Genomic DNA, 14,603 nt, shown 5'->3' on the forward strand with positions numbered 1-14,603 from the left:
TATAAAATCTTTAGACGAATTAGAAGGCAACATCTCGCTAGATGAGAAAAGAGACAGCAACGAAAATGATGAGCAAAGACTAGCAAGGCTAAAGAAGAACAAATTGAAAGCTGGAAGGAGGAACCGGGCTAAACAAAGGAAGCAAGTCTGGAATAAATACAAAGCAAAGCTAACGGAATACAATAGAAAGAAGGCGGAAAAAGAAGCCACAAAAAATACAAAAAGGGAAAGAATTGAAGAATTAACAAAGGAGTTGTACACCCTCACGAATCACGGGAAAGCAAAGGAAGACCAGAAGAAAGAAGTCAAGGGATCAGAAAAACAACTCGGCGAAGAAATTCCACAGGAGCCACAAAGGGAGCAGCCACCCAAAAAATCAAATTTTCAAAGGATAGGACCAATAGAAAGTGCAGATATCAATGGAAGGAAGGAGCACTACTCAAAGCAACAAGAAACAGACAAACCAGAATTGAGCCAACGCTACCAAGAAATATCAAGAAGATTTGACAAAGAAGATGACTACGGAGAGTCTGAGTTAAAAGAAGACAGGTCTTATTACAGAAGGGCAAGATCGCCAGATTATGGAAGAACGGAACCATACGACAGATTCCCTTGTTTCGCAGGAAGACTACAAACTTTAAAGCTACCACACAAGTTTAAACCAGCAAATCATTCCAAGTATGATGGTAAAGTTGAACCAAGACAATGGCTAAGGGTTTACTCCCAATCTATTGAATTAGCTAGAGGAGACGACGACATCAAGGCTCTATTCTTCCCAATGGCCCTCAAAGCAATGCCGCTACAATGGTTTGACAAATTGAGGCCAAGATTAATCAGGTATTGGGAAGACTTGCAAGAAGCTTTCTGCAACAACTTCGTAGGCATCATTACCCATCCAATGACTATAGCCAAATTGAAAGGAGTAAAGCAAAGGAGAGGAAAAAGTCTAAGGGAATACTATAGAAGATTTGGAGAATTCAGGGCTCAAGTCCATGACATTACTGATAGGGAGGTGATAGAGGCTTTTGCAGAAGGAATCTGGGCAAACTGGCAATACAGGGACTATTTCAATGAGAACCCAAGAACAAATGAAGACTTCAAGAGGGTTGTTGAGAAGCTAATTTCGTTAGAAGAAAGAACTTGGCACAGATTTGCTAGGGACAACCCAGAGAATAGAAGACCTGATTACAGACAGCAAGACAAAAGACCAAGGCAGGACAATATGGTGGCAACCACAGACAACAAAAGAAGATACAATGGCAACGGCAATGATAGCAATGGTAGCAATCACAATGGCAACTACAACAATAGCAACAACCGTAACAACAGTGGTTACAATAGTAATAGCAACTATTAGAGTAACAACTATCGAGGAAGAGCACCGGAAAACATAGAAAACATGCCGTGTCACATACACCCAGGGGCCAGACACAAGTTAGTTGAATGCAACACTTTTTAGCGGCAATTCATGAAGAGAGAAAACAGAAATCAAAACAACTCGGAGCTAAAGCAAGAAGAATCCAAGAAGGAGGAAAAGAGAGCTGAAGGAGATTATCAAGAACCCCAACGCCAATTAGCGGTGATATTTTCAGGTGTTCCTAACACACAAAGCAAAAGACAAGAGAAACTAGCTCATAGAGCCATCATGGCAGCTGAACCAGCCATCCCAAGATATCTAGATTGGTCAGAGTACCCCATCCACTTCACAAGAGAAGACCAATGGACCAGTGCAGCAAATGCGGGATGCTACCCACTGGTACTGGGTTCGACTATCGTAGGAGTAGCAGTAACTAAAGTACTCATCGATGGAGGAGACGGACTTAACATAATTTTCGCAGATACTCTCAAAAGGATGAATCTGGATTGTGAAGGTCTAATGACACCCATAAGCACACCATTCTACAGAATAGTACCCGGCAGAGAAGCTATGCCCCTCAGATAGATAACCCTACCCGTCACCTTTGGCACACCAGACAAATACCGGACAGAATTCATCAAATTCGAAGTTGCAGACTTTGAATCATGCTACCACGCAATACTTGGGAGACCAGCTTTAACAAAATACATGGTAGTACCACATTATCCATACCTACTGCTCAAGATGCCAATAATAAAGGGCGTATTATCATTGAAAGGAGATCTAAAGAAAGCACATGATTGCGACGTACAAGCAGTACAAATATCTGAAAGATTACAGGATATAAAGGAAGGAAAGGAGATTACAATGCTGGCCAACAAAATGAACCCAGATGAGATTAAGATACCGGCTAAGAAGCCAAGCAACTTCGCACCACCAAAAGAAGCTGCTACCAAGACTATTGACCTACTGATTGGTGATCCAGAGAAGACGGCAATCATCAGTGCAAATCTCATCCCCAAATAGGAACTCGTGCTCACCAACTTTCTTCGGGACAACAAAGATATTTTCGCTTGGAAGCCAGCAGACATGCCAGGGGTCCCAAGGGAGTTGGCTGAGCACATAATTGATGTGAACAAAGGGTCCAAACCTGTTAAGCAGAAGTTACGAAGATTCGCTCCAGACAGAAAAGCAGCAATCAAAAAAGAGATCACCAAGCTCATGGCAGCAGGATTCATCAGAGAAATAATCAACCCGGATTGGCTTGCCAACCTAGTCCTAGTAGAGAAGAAGAATTCAAAAGAATGGCGCATGTGCATCGACTACACAGACCTCAACAAATATTGCTCAAAAGATCCATATGTCCCACCAAGGATTGATCAAATCATCGACTCAATAGCAGGATCAGCTCTGTTATCCTTTCTAGATTGCTATTCAGGCTATCATCAAATATCCTTAAGAGAAGAAGACCAAAGCAAGACTTCGTTCATTACACCCTTTGGGGCATATTGCTATAAATCAATACCTTTTGGGCTAAAAAATGCAGGGGCAACATATCAAAGAGCAATTCAAACTTGCTTGGGGAGTCAAGTCGGAAGAAATGCAGAAGCATACATTGATGATGTAGTAATCAAGACAAAAGAACCTAGATCATTGATAGAAGACCTCGAGGAGACTTTCAATAATCTAAAAGCATGGCAGTGGAAGCTAAACCCCACAAAGTGTGTTTTTGGGGTACCATCAGGACAACTACTCGGGTTTCTAGTCAGTAACCGAGGAATTGAAGCAAGTACAAAGCAGGTTAAAGCCATCATAGATATGAAACCTCCAAAGAAAGTTAAAGACATACAGAAGCTTACAGGATGCATGGCAGCACTCAACAGATTCATCTCCCGACTAGGAGAAAAAGGGCTACCTTTCTTCAAATTATTGAAAAAGGCAGGAAATTTTGAATGGACAGAAGAGGCAGAAGAAGCATTCCAAAAGTTAAAAGAATACTTGGCATCATCACCAGTAATGACACCACCAAAAGACAAAGAGGACATGATGCTATACATTACAGCAACCAAGAACGTTGTCAGCACAGCAATTGTGGCTGAGAGAGAAGAACCTGGACACACATACAAAATGCAAAGACCAGTCTATTACATAAGCGAAGTACTAACAGAATCAAAAGTGAGAGACCCACACGTGCAAAAACTACTTTATGCAGTGTTGATATCATCAAGAAAGCTGAGACATTATTTCCATGAACACAAGATTACAGTGATAACCAATTTTCCACTTCAAGACATTCTACGCAACAAAGATGCAACAGGTCGGATATCAAAATGGGCAGTAGAACTCGGTGCTCTCAACCTAGACTTCAAACCAAGAACAGCAATCAAATCTCAAGCATTATCTGACTTCATTGCTGAATGGACAGAAATCAGTCAAAAAGAACCCAAACCAATACTTGATCATTGGAAAATGTATTTTGACGGTTTCCTAAAGTTAAGAGGAGCTAGAGCAGGAGTACTATTCATATCACTAGAAGGGAGACAGTTAAAATATGTGCTACAAATACTTTGGCAGGCAACTAATAATGAGGCAGAATATGAAGCATTAATACATGGTCTAAGAGTTGCAAGCTCTCTTGGGATCAAAAGACTACTTGTCTACGGTGATTCAGCTGTAGTAATCAATCAAGTCAACAATGATTGGGATTGTACAAAAGATAATATGGATGCGTACTGTGCAGAAGTCAGAAAATTGGAGAAAATTTTCCAAGGGCTCGAAATCCATCATGTACTAAGAGATTCCAACGTTGCAGCAGATGTGCTAGCCAAATTAGGATCAGATAGAGCAAAAGTACCACCCAGTATATTTGTGGAAGAACTCACAGCCCCATCCATCAAACAACTTGAAAACACAGAAAAAAAGAAGGAGACAACAGATCCAATGGAAATAGATCAAGCAGAAGAACCAGACCAGTCAAGACAAATCATGGTCATACAAAGTGATTGGAGACAAACATACATTGATTTTATCAAAGAGAAGAAACTACCTGAAGACAAAGCAGAAGCAACTCGGGTTGTACGAAGAAGCAAAAACTATGTTCTGGTGAGGGATAAACTATACAAAAGAGCAGCATCATCAGGAGTACTGCTTAAATGTGTTCTGACAGATAAAGGAAAGGAAATCTTGGATGAAATCCACTCAGGATGCTGTGGAAATCATGCAGCCTCTAGGACACTAGTCGGCAAAGCATTTAGAACCAGTTTCTATTGGCCAACAGCACTCAAAGATGCAGAAGAGCTCGTTAGAACATGCAAGAATTGCCAAATGTTTGCTAGGCAATCACATGTGCCGGCTCACGACTTAATATGCATACCGCTGGCTTGGCCGTTCTCATGCTGGGGGCTGGATCAAGTCGGACCACTCAAAAAAGCAAAAGGAGGCTTCGAATACATATTTGTGGCAATCGACAAATTTACAAAGTGGATTGAATACAAACCTTTGGTCAAATACAGTGCAGAAAAGGCAGTGGAATTCATATAAGACATCATGCATAGGTTCGGCATGCCCAACAGAATAATCACATATCTTGGTTCACCATTTACAGCAAGAGAATTCCAATACTGGGCAAGAGATTGTGGGATAGAAATCGACTTTGCATCAGTAGCACACCCGCAGGCCAATGGACAAGTCAAAAGAGCAAATGGACTCATATTACAAGGTTTAAAACCAAGATTATATGAAGATTTGAAAGATTATGGTGGAAAATGGATCGACGAATTACCGAAAGTAGTATGGGGTCTAAGAACCCAAATCAGCAGAGCAACTGGATACTCACCGTTCTTTCTGGTCTATGGATCAGAGGCAGTACTACCAACCGACTTAATATGGCAATCTCCAAGAATAGAACAATATGAAGAAGGCGAAGCAGAAGAAACAAGGCGGTTAGAAATTGATTCAATAGAAGAAATAAGAGACAGTGCAGTCATACAAAATGCAAGATATCAGCAAGGGTTATGAAGACATTATGACAAAAGTACTCAACCCCGATCACTAAAGCCAGGGGACTCAGTACTACGACTAATCCAGAAGAAAGATGGACGACACAAATTACTCAGTCCATGGGAAGGACCCTTCATTGTGAAGACAGCAATAGGACCCGGCACATACGAGTTGATGACTCCAGATGAAATACCTATAAAGAACACTTGGCATATCAGCCAGCTCAAAAGATTCTACAATTAAGTACAACAGATTGTACTCAAGTTTCAAGAGAAATAAAACAGAGATTATTCAAGAAGAATAGCTTCAAATATGAGCCCTGTCCAATGGATAGAACCAACCCGTAATCAGGTTCGGGAAAAAGGGGCTTCCCTGTTAACAGCCAACCCAGAAACGGTTGCGCTACATGGGCAATCTTGTCACTCAACCATATGGAGATGGTCTGACTGACGGCCAATGACCAAATAGCTTCTTGGGTAAGGAGACCCAAGCTAGCATTTGTCACTCTACCATAAAGAGATGGTACGACTGACAGCCCTGTCCAACGGACAGAACCAACCCGTAATTAGGTTGGGGAAAAAGGGGCAGCCCTGCAAACAGCTCAACCCAGAAACGGTTGTTGCTATATGGGCGCAATCGCTTACCCCAAGAGCTGGTACGATTGCTTACTTACCCTACAAACAGCCAACCCAAAAACGGTTGTGCTATATGGGTCCGGTCGCCTACCCCAAGAGTGGTATGATCGAATACTTCGCCTAAGAAGCAGCACAAACACTCTGACAACTCGGTCGCCTACCCCAAGAGTGGTACGATCGACTACTTCGCCCAAGAAGCAGCACAAGCACTCCAATAGCTCGGTCGCCTACCCCAAGAGTGGTACGATCGACTACTTCGCTCAAGAAGTGGCACAAGCACTCCAACAACTCGGTCGCCTACCCCAAGAGTGGTACGATCGACTACTTCGCCCAAAAAGCGGCACAAGCACTCCAACAGCTCGGTCGCCTACCACCAGAGTGGTACGATCAACTACTTCGCCTAGAGAGGGATACAAGCACTCCAACAACTCGGTCGCCTACCCCAAGAGCGGCACGATCGACTACGTTGCCCAAGGAGGGGCACAAACACTCCAACAACTCGATCATCTACCCCAAGAGTGGTACAATCGACTACTTCGCCCAAAGAGAGGCACAAACACTCCAAACAACTCGGTCGCCGACCCAAAGAGCGGTACGATCGACTACTTCGCCCAAGGAGCGATCTACAGTACAAATCGGTTGATTACCCCAAGAAAAGTATAATCAACTCCATCAACTCTACTACATCACAAGAAGGAACAAGCTATGGCAAAGCAGAAAAAAGCCACAAGGAAAGACAGGGCGAAACATTTCCATATTATTCAAAGACATCTCAGAAGAAAAAGAAAGACAGGTCGAAGCCTGCTCATTTCAGTCAAAGACAAATTCAAAAGCAGGGCAAAGCCTGATCATATTTTCAGAGACAAGTATATATTACAAGAAACCACAAGTTCATTACACAAAACATCTAAGGAGCTGGAGGCACAATAGGAAGCACATCCATCTGTTCCAAGATTTGGTCTGTAAGACCACCAAGCTCCACCTTCGCCTCATCCCATCGCTCCGCAAACTCTGCAGTCATGGAAGGATCTACAATCTGCTGAAGCGGAGCATCAGGAGTGGCAACCCGGATGAAGGATATAACATTGTTTACACAGCAGTAAAAACCACACTTGACAAACTCAAAAATCGAGTTGACAACATCGGGATAATGCCTCTCAACCCTTAAGCAAAGTCCTCCTGGCGACAAATAGCAGCAATAATAAACTTCACAGCTTCATAAAGAGCCCGGAATTGATCTTGGGCACCTGTCAGCTTAGTTTGGAGAGCCCGGAATTGATCATGGGCAGCTGCTAACTTCTCCTGCAAATCTTGCACTGACTTCAAAGCCTAAACAAGGTCACGGTCAGCTCCAGATCTAATCAGCTTGGCCTGAGCAAATAAATCTTGGGCCTCTTTCAATTTGATATCAGAAGAAGAACTTACAGACTCGGCTTGATTTTGAGAAGTACGGAGGGTATTGACCATCTCCTCTCGTTCTTTCTGCCAACTCTCCTTATCCTTAACAAGAGCTAAAAAGAAAGCAGACAAAGAACTCAAAGAAAGAAAGAAAAAACAAGGCAGAAAAAGCAAATATGCAAAGAAAGGAGAACCCACCAGTTTTTTCTTTCTTCAACGCGGAGACCTCATTCTGAGCAGCAGTAACAGCCTGCAAAGATGAGTTGCGCACCTTCTCAGCCTCAAGCACCTTAGCATTGAGGGTGGACTCCATCAGAGCACGCTGCGCCTTCTCATAAGTCAGGACAACTTCAGTTCGAGCCAGCTCATCTTCCTTTCTTTTCAAATTGGCTTCAGCAATGGCAGTAAATTGCGCCTCATGAGGACTGAACAAGACATCTTGATCTTGAAATAAAGACTGCAAAGCAAAAATATGTGAGACAGCAGCAGAAAAAACCAATATCGAAAGTTAAAAAGAACTCGAATACCTTGAGTTTGGCGCCATACGCGCCTAAGAAATTCTCCCACAAAGAAACCAACTCAGACAGCCGCTCAACATGACCGAGTTGGACCAACTGCTCCCCACCCTGAGTTAATAGGAGAGTACTTGGAGTAGAAGTCAAAGGCTGTCTGACACTAGAAGTACCAGCAGCATCCACAGCAGCAATAGACGAAGGATTATTATCAGCCGGCTCCCCATTCACTGCATCCTCCGGAGCAGCTGCTTCGAGGTTGTCCAACAGGGACAACCCGATCGACAGAATAGGAGCAGCAAAAGGGCTGCCTAAGTTCACTTCAACTCGGTGCTCCATTGGAGGAGACACCGGAGTTCCAATAGCCTCCTCCTCAACATGCGGAGCAGGAGAGGCAATACGTGGAAGAGAAGCTACAAAGAAAACAACCCGTCAGACAAAAAAGAAAAAACCAAGAAAGCAAGCATAAACGGGAAAATAACTTACCAGCAGTAAAATCTTGTAGAGGTCCACCAGCATCAAGAGCCAGGGAAGAAGAAGTATCCTCTAAAGGCCTACATTCGAAAAAAGAGCTCAAGCCAGTCAGTGACAAAAGCAAAAATGGCGAATCAGAAGACAAGATAAATATACTTACTTGATAACCTTCTTAAAGTTTCCAGCCACCCCTGAGAAGCCAAGATTCGGAAGAGGCACATCGAACAAATCATCCTCAACCACCTCAAAGGAGGGGATTGGGAGGGCCTCCAAGACAGAAGCAGATACAACTGTCATAGAAGGGGCACAAGGTGCCGGTTTCTGACTATAATGAAAAAAGCAATTCAGTTATTGAGGAAAAGAGCAAAAAGACAAGCACAAGAAAATTTACAGCGGAAGACTTACGGTCGAGTGATCAAGGGGACCTCATCCTTAGTCTCCACCTCTCTCAATACAACAGACCGGCCTTCTATCAAGACAACAAAAGCTGGGATCAGTAAAACAAAGCAAACCAAAAGACAGAGGCAAAAACAACACAGGAGAAAGCACAAGCTCACCTACGAGAACATTACCTGTTGAGGCAATCTGACGAATTGAACGTTGCCTCTTGGGTAAAATATGCTTAGCAGCAACCTCTGACTTCCGCTTCCTGGATGACAAGATATATTGAGCAATTCGAGGATCAGGAACATACTCAACGTAGGAGTGGTGACCTTCAAACAAGCTAGTAATCAACCAGGCAGAAGAAGAACCTAGACCGGTAGCAGCAACTACCACAGGACCGGCAACAACATCATCATCTTCATCTCCTTCTTCGGCGGGCTCTTCAACAACAGCCCCACCACCACCAGCAACAGCTATCTCAAGCTTAAAAGCCCGACCAAAACCCTACAAGAGAAGAAGAAAAAAGTCAAACAAAATACGAATTACAAAAATCCAAAAGAACTCAGAGGAGATTACCACTTACCTCAGGAGGAGGATGAGCAGCATCATACTCTTCAACATGAGCAGGCATCACAGAGACCCCACCCAGAATACGCCCCAGGCGTTCAAGAATGACCTCCTCAGGCAACTCGACATCAGGAACAAGTCGGGAAGGATCTGAGGGCCTAGTATATTCAAAGTCGTAATGCACCCTCTACATAAGAGGTTGCACCCAGCGACGCAAGAAACTGGCAACTATACAATTGCCACTTAAGCTTGCCTGTTTAAGCACTGCAACTCAAGCGAGTATAGGCTTCAGAGCAGCACGCTCAACAGAAGAGATTTTATCTTTCCAAATAGAGAGGGGAATGGGAAGAACAGAAAGATCATGAGAAAAGGAAAGAGCAGGTTTTGAAATATAAAACCACTTCTCCGCCCAATTCTTGACAGAATCAGAAAGGGTAAGAGAAGGGAAAGAAACTCCCTGATGGGATTGGATAAGGCAGCAGCTGAGAAAAGGACTATTATTTCCGTTTGACAAACGCACACGGAAAAAATGACGAAAAAGAAGAAGATTTGGAGGAATTCCAACGAAAACTTCGCAAAAATGCATGAAGGTAGAAAGAAAAAGAACCCCGTTAGGGGTAAGATGATGGATTTGAATCCCATAGGATCCAAGAAACTCAAGCAAGAAATCGGACGGGGGATAACAGAGCCCCGCCCGCACAAAAGGAACAAAAAGAACAGATTGATTTGGAGTGGGAGAAGGGACATCATGCTCACCAGGACCAAAGAAATTAGAGAGACATTTCTCCTGAAGAAGGCCATGAGCAACAAGCAGATCCAACTCCGCCTCCGAAGTCGACGGCTTGGGGAGTTGCCTCTGCATTTTCCGCATCGCAACAAATTCGGTGTTCTCGATCACCTTGAGCGACGCCTCCTCGTCGATAGATTTGCCCTTATTCTTGCTCTTGTTCTTTGCCACCATCTCAGAAAAACAAAGACAAGATTTGGATGGAAATAGCAGGAGATCGAAGGCACAACGGAGCTAGAGTTTTGGCTGAGATTGGGGAATTTTTTACTGCAAAGGCAAGTTAAGCCAACAGTAATAGAGCAGTTATCTTTATACAAGAAAAATACGCGGCCCACGAGGCCCAAAATCACACGGATTGCCTGAAGAGGCCCTTCAAAGTTACCGTTCCACAATTACCGTGCACACAAAACGAAAAGGCAATGGTCCGTTCAGACTATAACGGATACATGATGAATTAACACATTCACAAGGAGGTGACCAGGAAAGAAGGATGCAACAAGTCAGTCATGACAAAACACCACAGTACAAACATACAAAAGAGCTCGGCCACATCAATAAACAACTCGGTCACAGAGCAGAAAGGAATATTTTTTCATTTCATCAACGGTACATTGAGATTACAACAGAATACAAGATCTAATGAATTCGACGAAGAAAGCAAAGGAAATCATTCTGCACGAGGTTGCAACCCTCGAACCAAGATTCGATATTACCAGGCAGGATAAAACAACTCGAACGTACTTTTCTCCAAAGGAAAGGCGCACATCCAAGATTGCTATAGGTGACAGAGAAGGCACCCACAAGTCATCCAAGATCGACAACGACAACCATGTCAATATGGAAGAACCCAGCACCATCTCTCAACACGTGCTGATCTGTATTGGACTAAACCTAAATGGCACAACAGAAGACTGAATAATGGCTGATCTACAATGGACTGTCGAAGAACAAGCCAGAACACGCGCCAATCATCACTGTAAGAAGAACAAAAAAGAAAGGGCAGGCACTGGAAGATGAGGCAACGCAACATTCATCACTCACATCATAAGTCCTACACCATTTGCCTCAATATCCCTTACAGCTAAATACCACCTCGAGACTAGCCTGCTACTAGTCTCTATCACAAGAGAACAGGCCCGGGGGCTCGTCGAGCTCCCAAACTATAATATCCATGACTACAAAAAGAAGAAGAAGAAACTACACAGCAGGGTATCAGCAATAGTCCATATTTATAGCACAACTCAGATGCACATATGCCAGACTCATGGAAGAAAAAAGAACTCCAAAAGGACAACCATGTGAACCACTGCAGAGCCAGGACTTTAGTAAAAAATCAGATGTGACTAGACCATCACGAAGGAACAGTACATACCCAGAACAACCACAGTACAAGATAAAGCATATCCTAGAGAATATTCCACAGCAGCAATACAACCCGTGAAGACACATTGAATTCTCCAACAACCAGAATGACAGCAGCAATAAGCAGCCGAACAAACAACTTAGAGACGTGTGAAGGATCACATACAAAATTACAGTGTCAAAGGATTACAGTTGAAAAAGAATTCGGATGGAGAAAAATTATAAATCTCATTGATCGAAGACAAATACAAAGGTTACAGACGGCCAAACAGGAAAGGATAAACTCAGACATAAGATAGAGACAAGATTCTTAAATATTGCAACAAGGAACCTAGTAGCGGCAGCCCGAATGGAGAAGAACAAATAGAGAAGCATGTTCATTACCAAGCAAGCATAAGCCCGGGGGCTGCTCAACCTCACACACCAGCATATCTACGAATGAAGAAAGAATTGAAGAAGAAATTTCCTACTCAAGGAAGAACCACAACCAACAAAGAAGGTATTTATAGCAAACCAGAGGTAAACAAGGCTAAAGATCACAAGAAAGAAAGAGGAAAAGAACAAAAGAGCAAAGCAACAAAGGCGAATAGTACCCAAAGCAAGATTCCTGACAAAAAGTAAAAGAAGACACTCACTCATGGCTATACAAGACCCATCCGTGACCAGCAAAAGACAAAGACCAAAGGAGTACAAATCGAGACCCTTCTTCCGGTTTCTTTTCAATAGAAAAGAACCTGGAGAAGGCTCGGGGGCTGCAAGTACCTACCACAGAAAAACATATTTTCAAATTTTTTGACCCTCTAGCTTTTTGTACCAAAAAACAGAAGGCTTCAGGGCTACACTCAAAATTGCACTCGCTGCACTCAAAGGAAAAAGAACCCAAAGGACATCAAGCAAAAGTGCACATCAGCCAAAAGAAGAATAAAAAAGACCATCTCAAGATTTCACTTCAAGAAGGACCTGGATCAAGACTACAATAACTCGGCCCTTGAAGCTCAATCATGAAATGCTCGGGGGCTTGTTGATGGGGAACCCTATGGGCCCCCATGGACCATACTGCAGGGAGGTAGACCTTGGTAACAAGGCCTACAGCCCAATCGCCAAGAAGAACGCGGAGCAAAGCAACGTGCAAAACCAAAACTCCAACTCAAACTATACAAGGAAAGGCGCCCGAAGCGTAGCTTAGGACTCTGACCATGTATCCGAATAGGACACAAACAACGCCTCTCAGCGCCTGGACTATAAAGGGCTAGTGAGGGTACCCATTGTAAGAAGAGAACGCATACCCGATACTCAAAGCAATACAACGCAAACAGGCTAACGCCAAAACTAGACGTAAGGTTATTACTCGACCAAGTCGATGGCCTAAACCAGTATAAATCGTGAGTCTCTTTGCGTAACCGCCGAATTCTGCTATTCGCCGAAGCCCGAACAACTGTCCCGGGTACCCCCGTGGCAGGCTATCGGTGGTAAAACATCGTCACATGTGTCTCAACTAAAGAAATGCTTGAGGGTACCAGAACAGCAAGCACCTATGGAAGCCATGGATTTACAACTGGATTTACAGTATCAAGAAAGACCAGTTAGGATATTGGATGTTGCCACTTGACAAACAAGAAGGACAACAACAAGATTTTGTCGGGTACAATGGAGTAATCATACTAAGGCAGAAGCCACATGGGAAAGAGAAGGTAATCTTAAGAAAGAATTTTCCTATCTATTTGAGGATTAGTTCGAATCTCTAGGATGAGATTCTTTTTAAGCGGTAGGTTTGTAATACCCTGAATTTTGACCTAATTCAAAAACCACTAAAAATATGAACTTTTTAAAACTTTGCATAGAAACCCACACACATAGTTAATTAACCAAGTAATTAACATAAATAGATCAACATATGAGTAAAAACTATAGATGTAGAGTTGTGTGATTGAGTGTTTGCTTACTTGTTGAACATATGGTGGTACACCTTGCATGCATTCATATTCAAATTTTATTTCAAAATGCATTTAAACATAGCATAGGAAATCTAGGAAAAAGAAAAAAGGAAATAGAGAAATGAGCACTGGGCTCATTTCCCTCCCCTCAGCCCACGACAGCAGCAGTAGCCCACTCCTCTCCCTCTTCCTCCCTCTCCCGTGACTAGGCCGGCCTGATGCCATGCCCGACCCATCTCACACCCGCCTCCCCTCCTCTCCCTCTCTCTCGCTGGCGTGTGGGTGTTGGCACGAAAACAAGGTAGCCGCGCCGTGTGGACACGCAGCAAGCCGAAATGATCTAGAGATCTGCCTGGCTTCAACGCAGGAGCAATCGATCCTGCAAATTCCTAAGGGCGTGCTAGTCAATTTGACCTGCAATTGACAATGAGAGAAAATTTATCAGTAATTTAAGGTGGAACATGCCGGTTTTGCCCAGATAGTTCCAAGTGTGCCGCTTTGGGAGCGGCCAGATGGGAAAATCGACTAAAACAATCGATACGAGGAGAAATTGACTATTAAGAACTATAAAGCTCACGGGTCATGATTGATTTTATAGTAACGAATGCAATGCACCTAGTTTTAATAATCCTTTCCCTTGAGCTGTTAACATGTATGTGTCAAAGATACATCACTGGCTAAATTAGATTTGATCAATATGTTGGTAGAGCCAATGAATCCGGTGAAAAGGGATATGCCACGCAACCAATCGACTGTTTGATATAGACAGATCTACGAACCGTCTAGATCTAATCTATTACCGTCAATAGTGAGGTTCGACCAGATCGATGCAGCTATGACGATGATGATAGTCTAGAACCAGAAAACCCATAGAACCGACCATACTTCAACATATTCATGAAAGCATGCCATATCTGTGAAAGCATAGGTGAGTTGGCTAAAATAACCGATTCAGGTAGAAAAGGGATTACAACATGTGAACAATCGACTATTCAATATGAACTCATCCGACCTAACTTGTTATCCTTAACAGTGGGGTTCGACCGGATCGATGGTAGCCATGATAAAGACAACAAATCAAACCTTTAAAATAAACAAATCTATTCACATTTAACAGAATCATGAAGACTCACTATAAGCGTTAAAGTACAGGCAATTGGCTATTTAACCGATGCAGGCATAGCAAACAGCCAA

This window comes from Miscanthus floridulus, chromosome 4 (genome assembly GCF_019320115.1).
Source record: "Miscanthus floridulus cultivar M001 chromosome 4, ASM1932011v1, whole genome shotgun sequence".
Classification (NCBI taxonomy): domain Eukaryota; kingdom Viridiplantae; phylum Streptophyta; class Magnoliopsida; order Poales; family Poaceae; genus Miscanthus; species Miscanthus floridulus.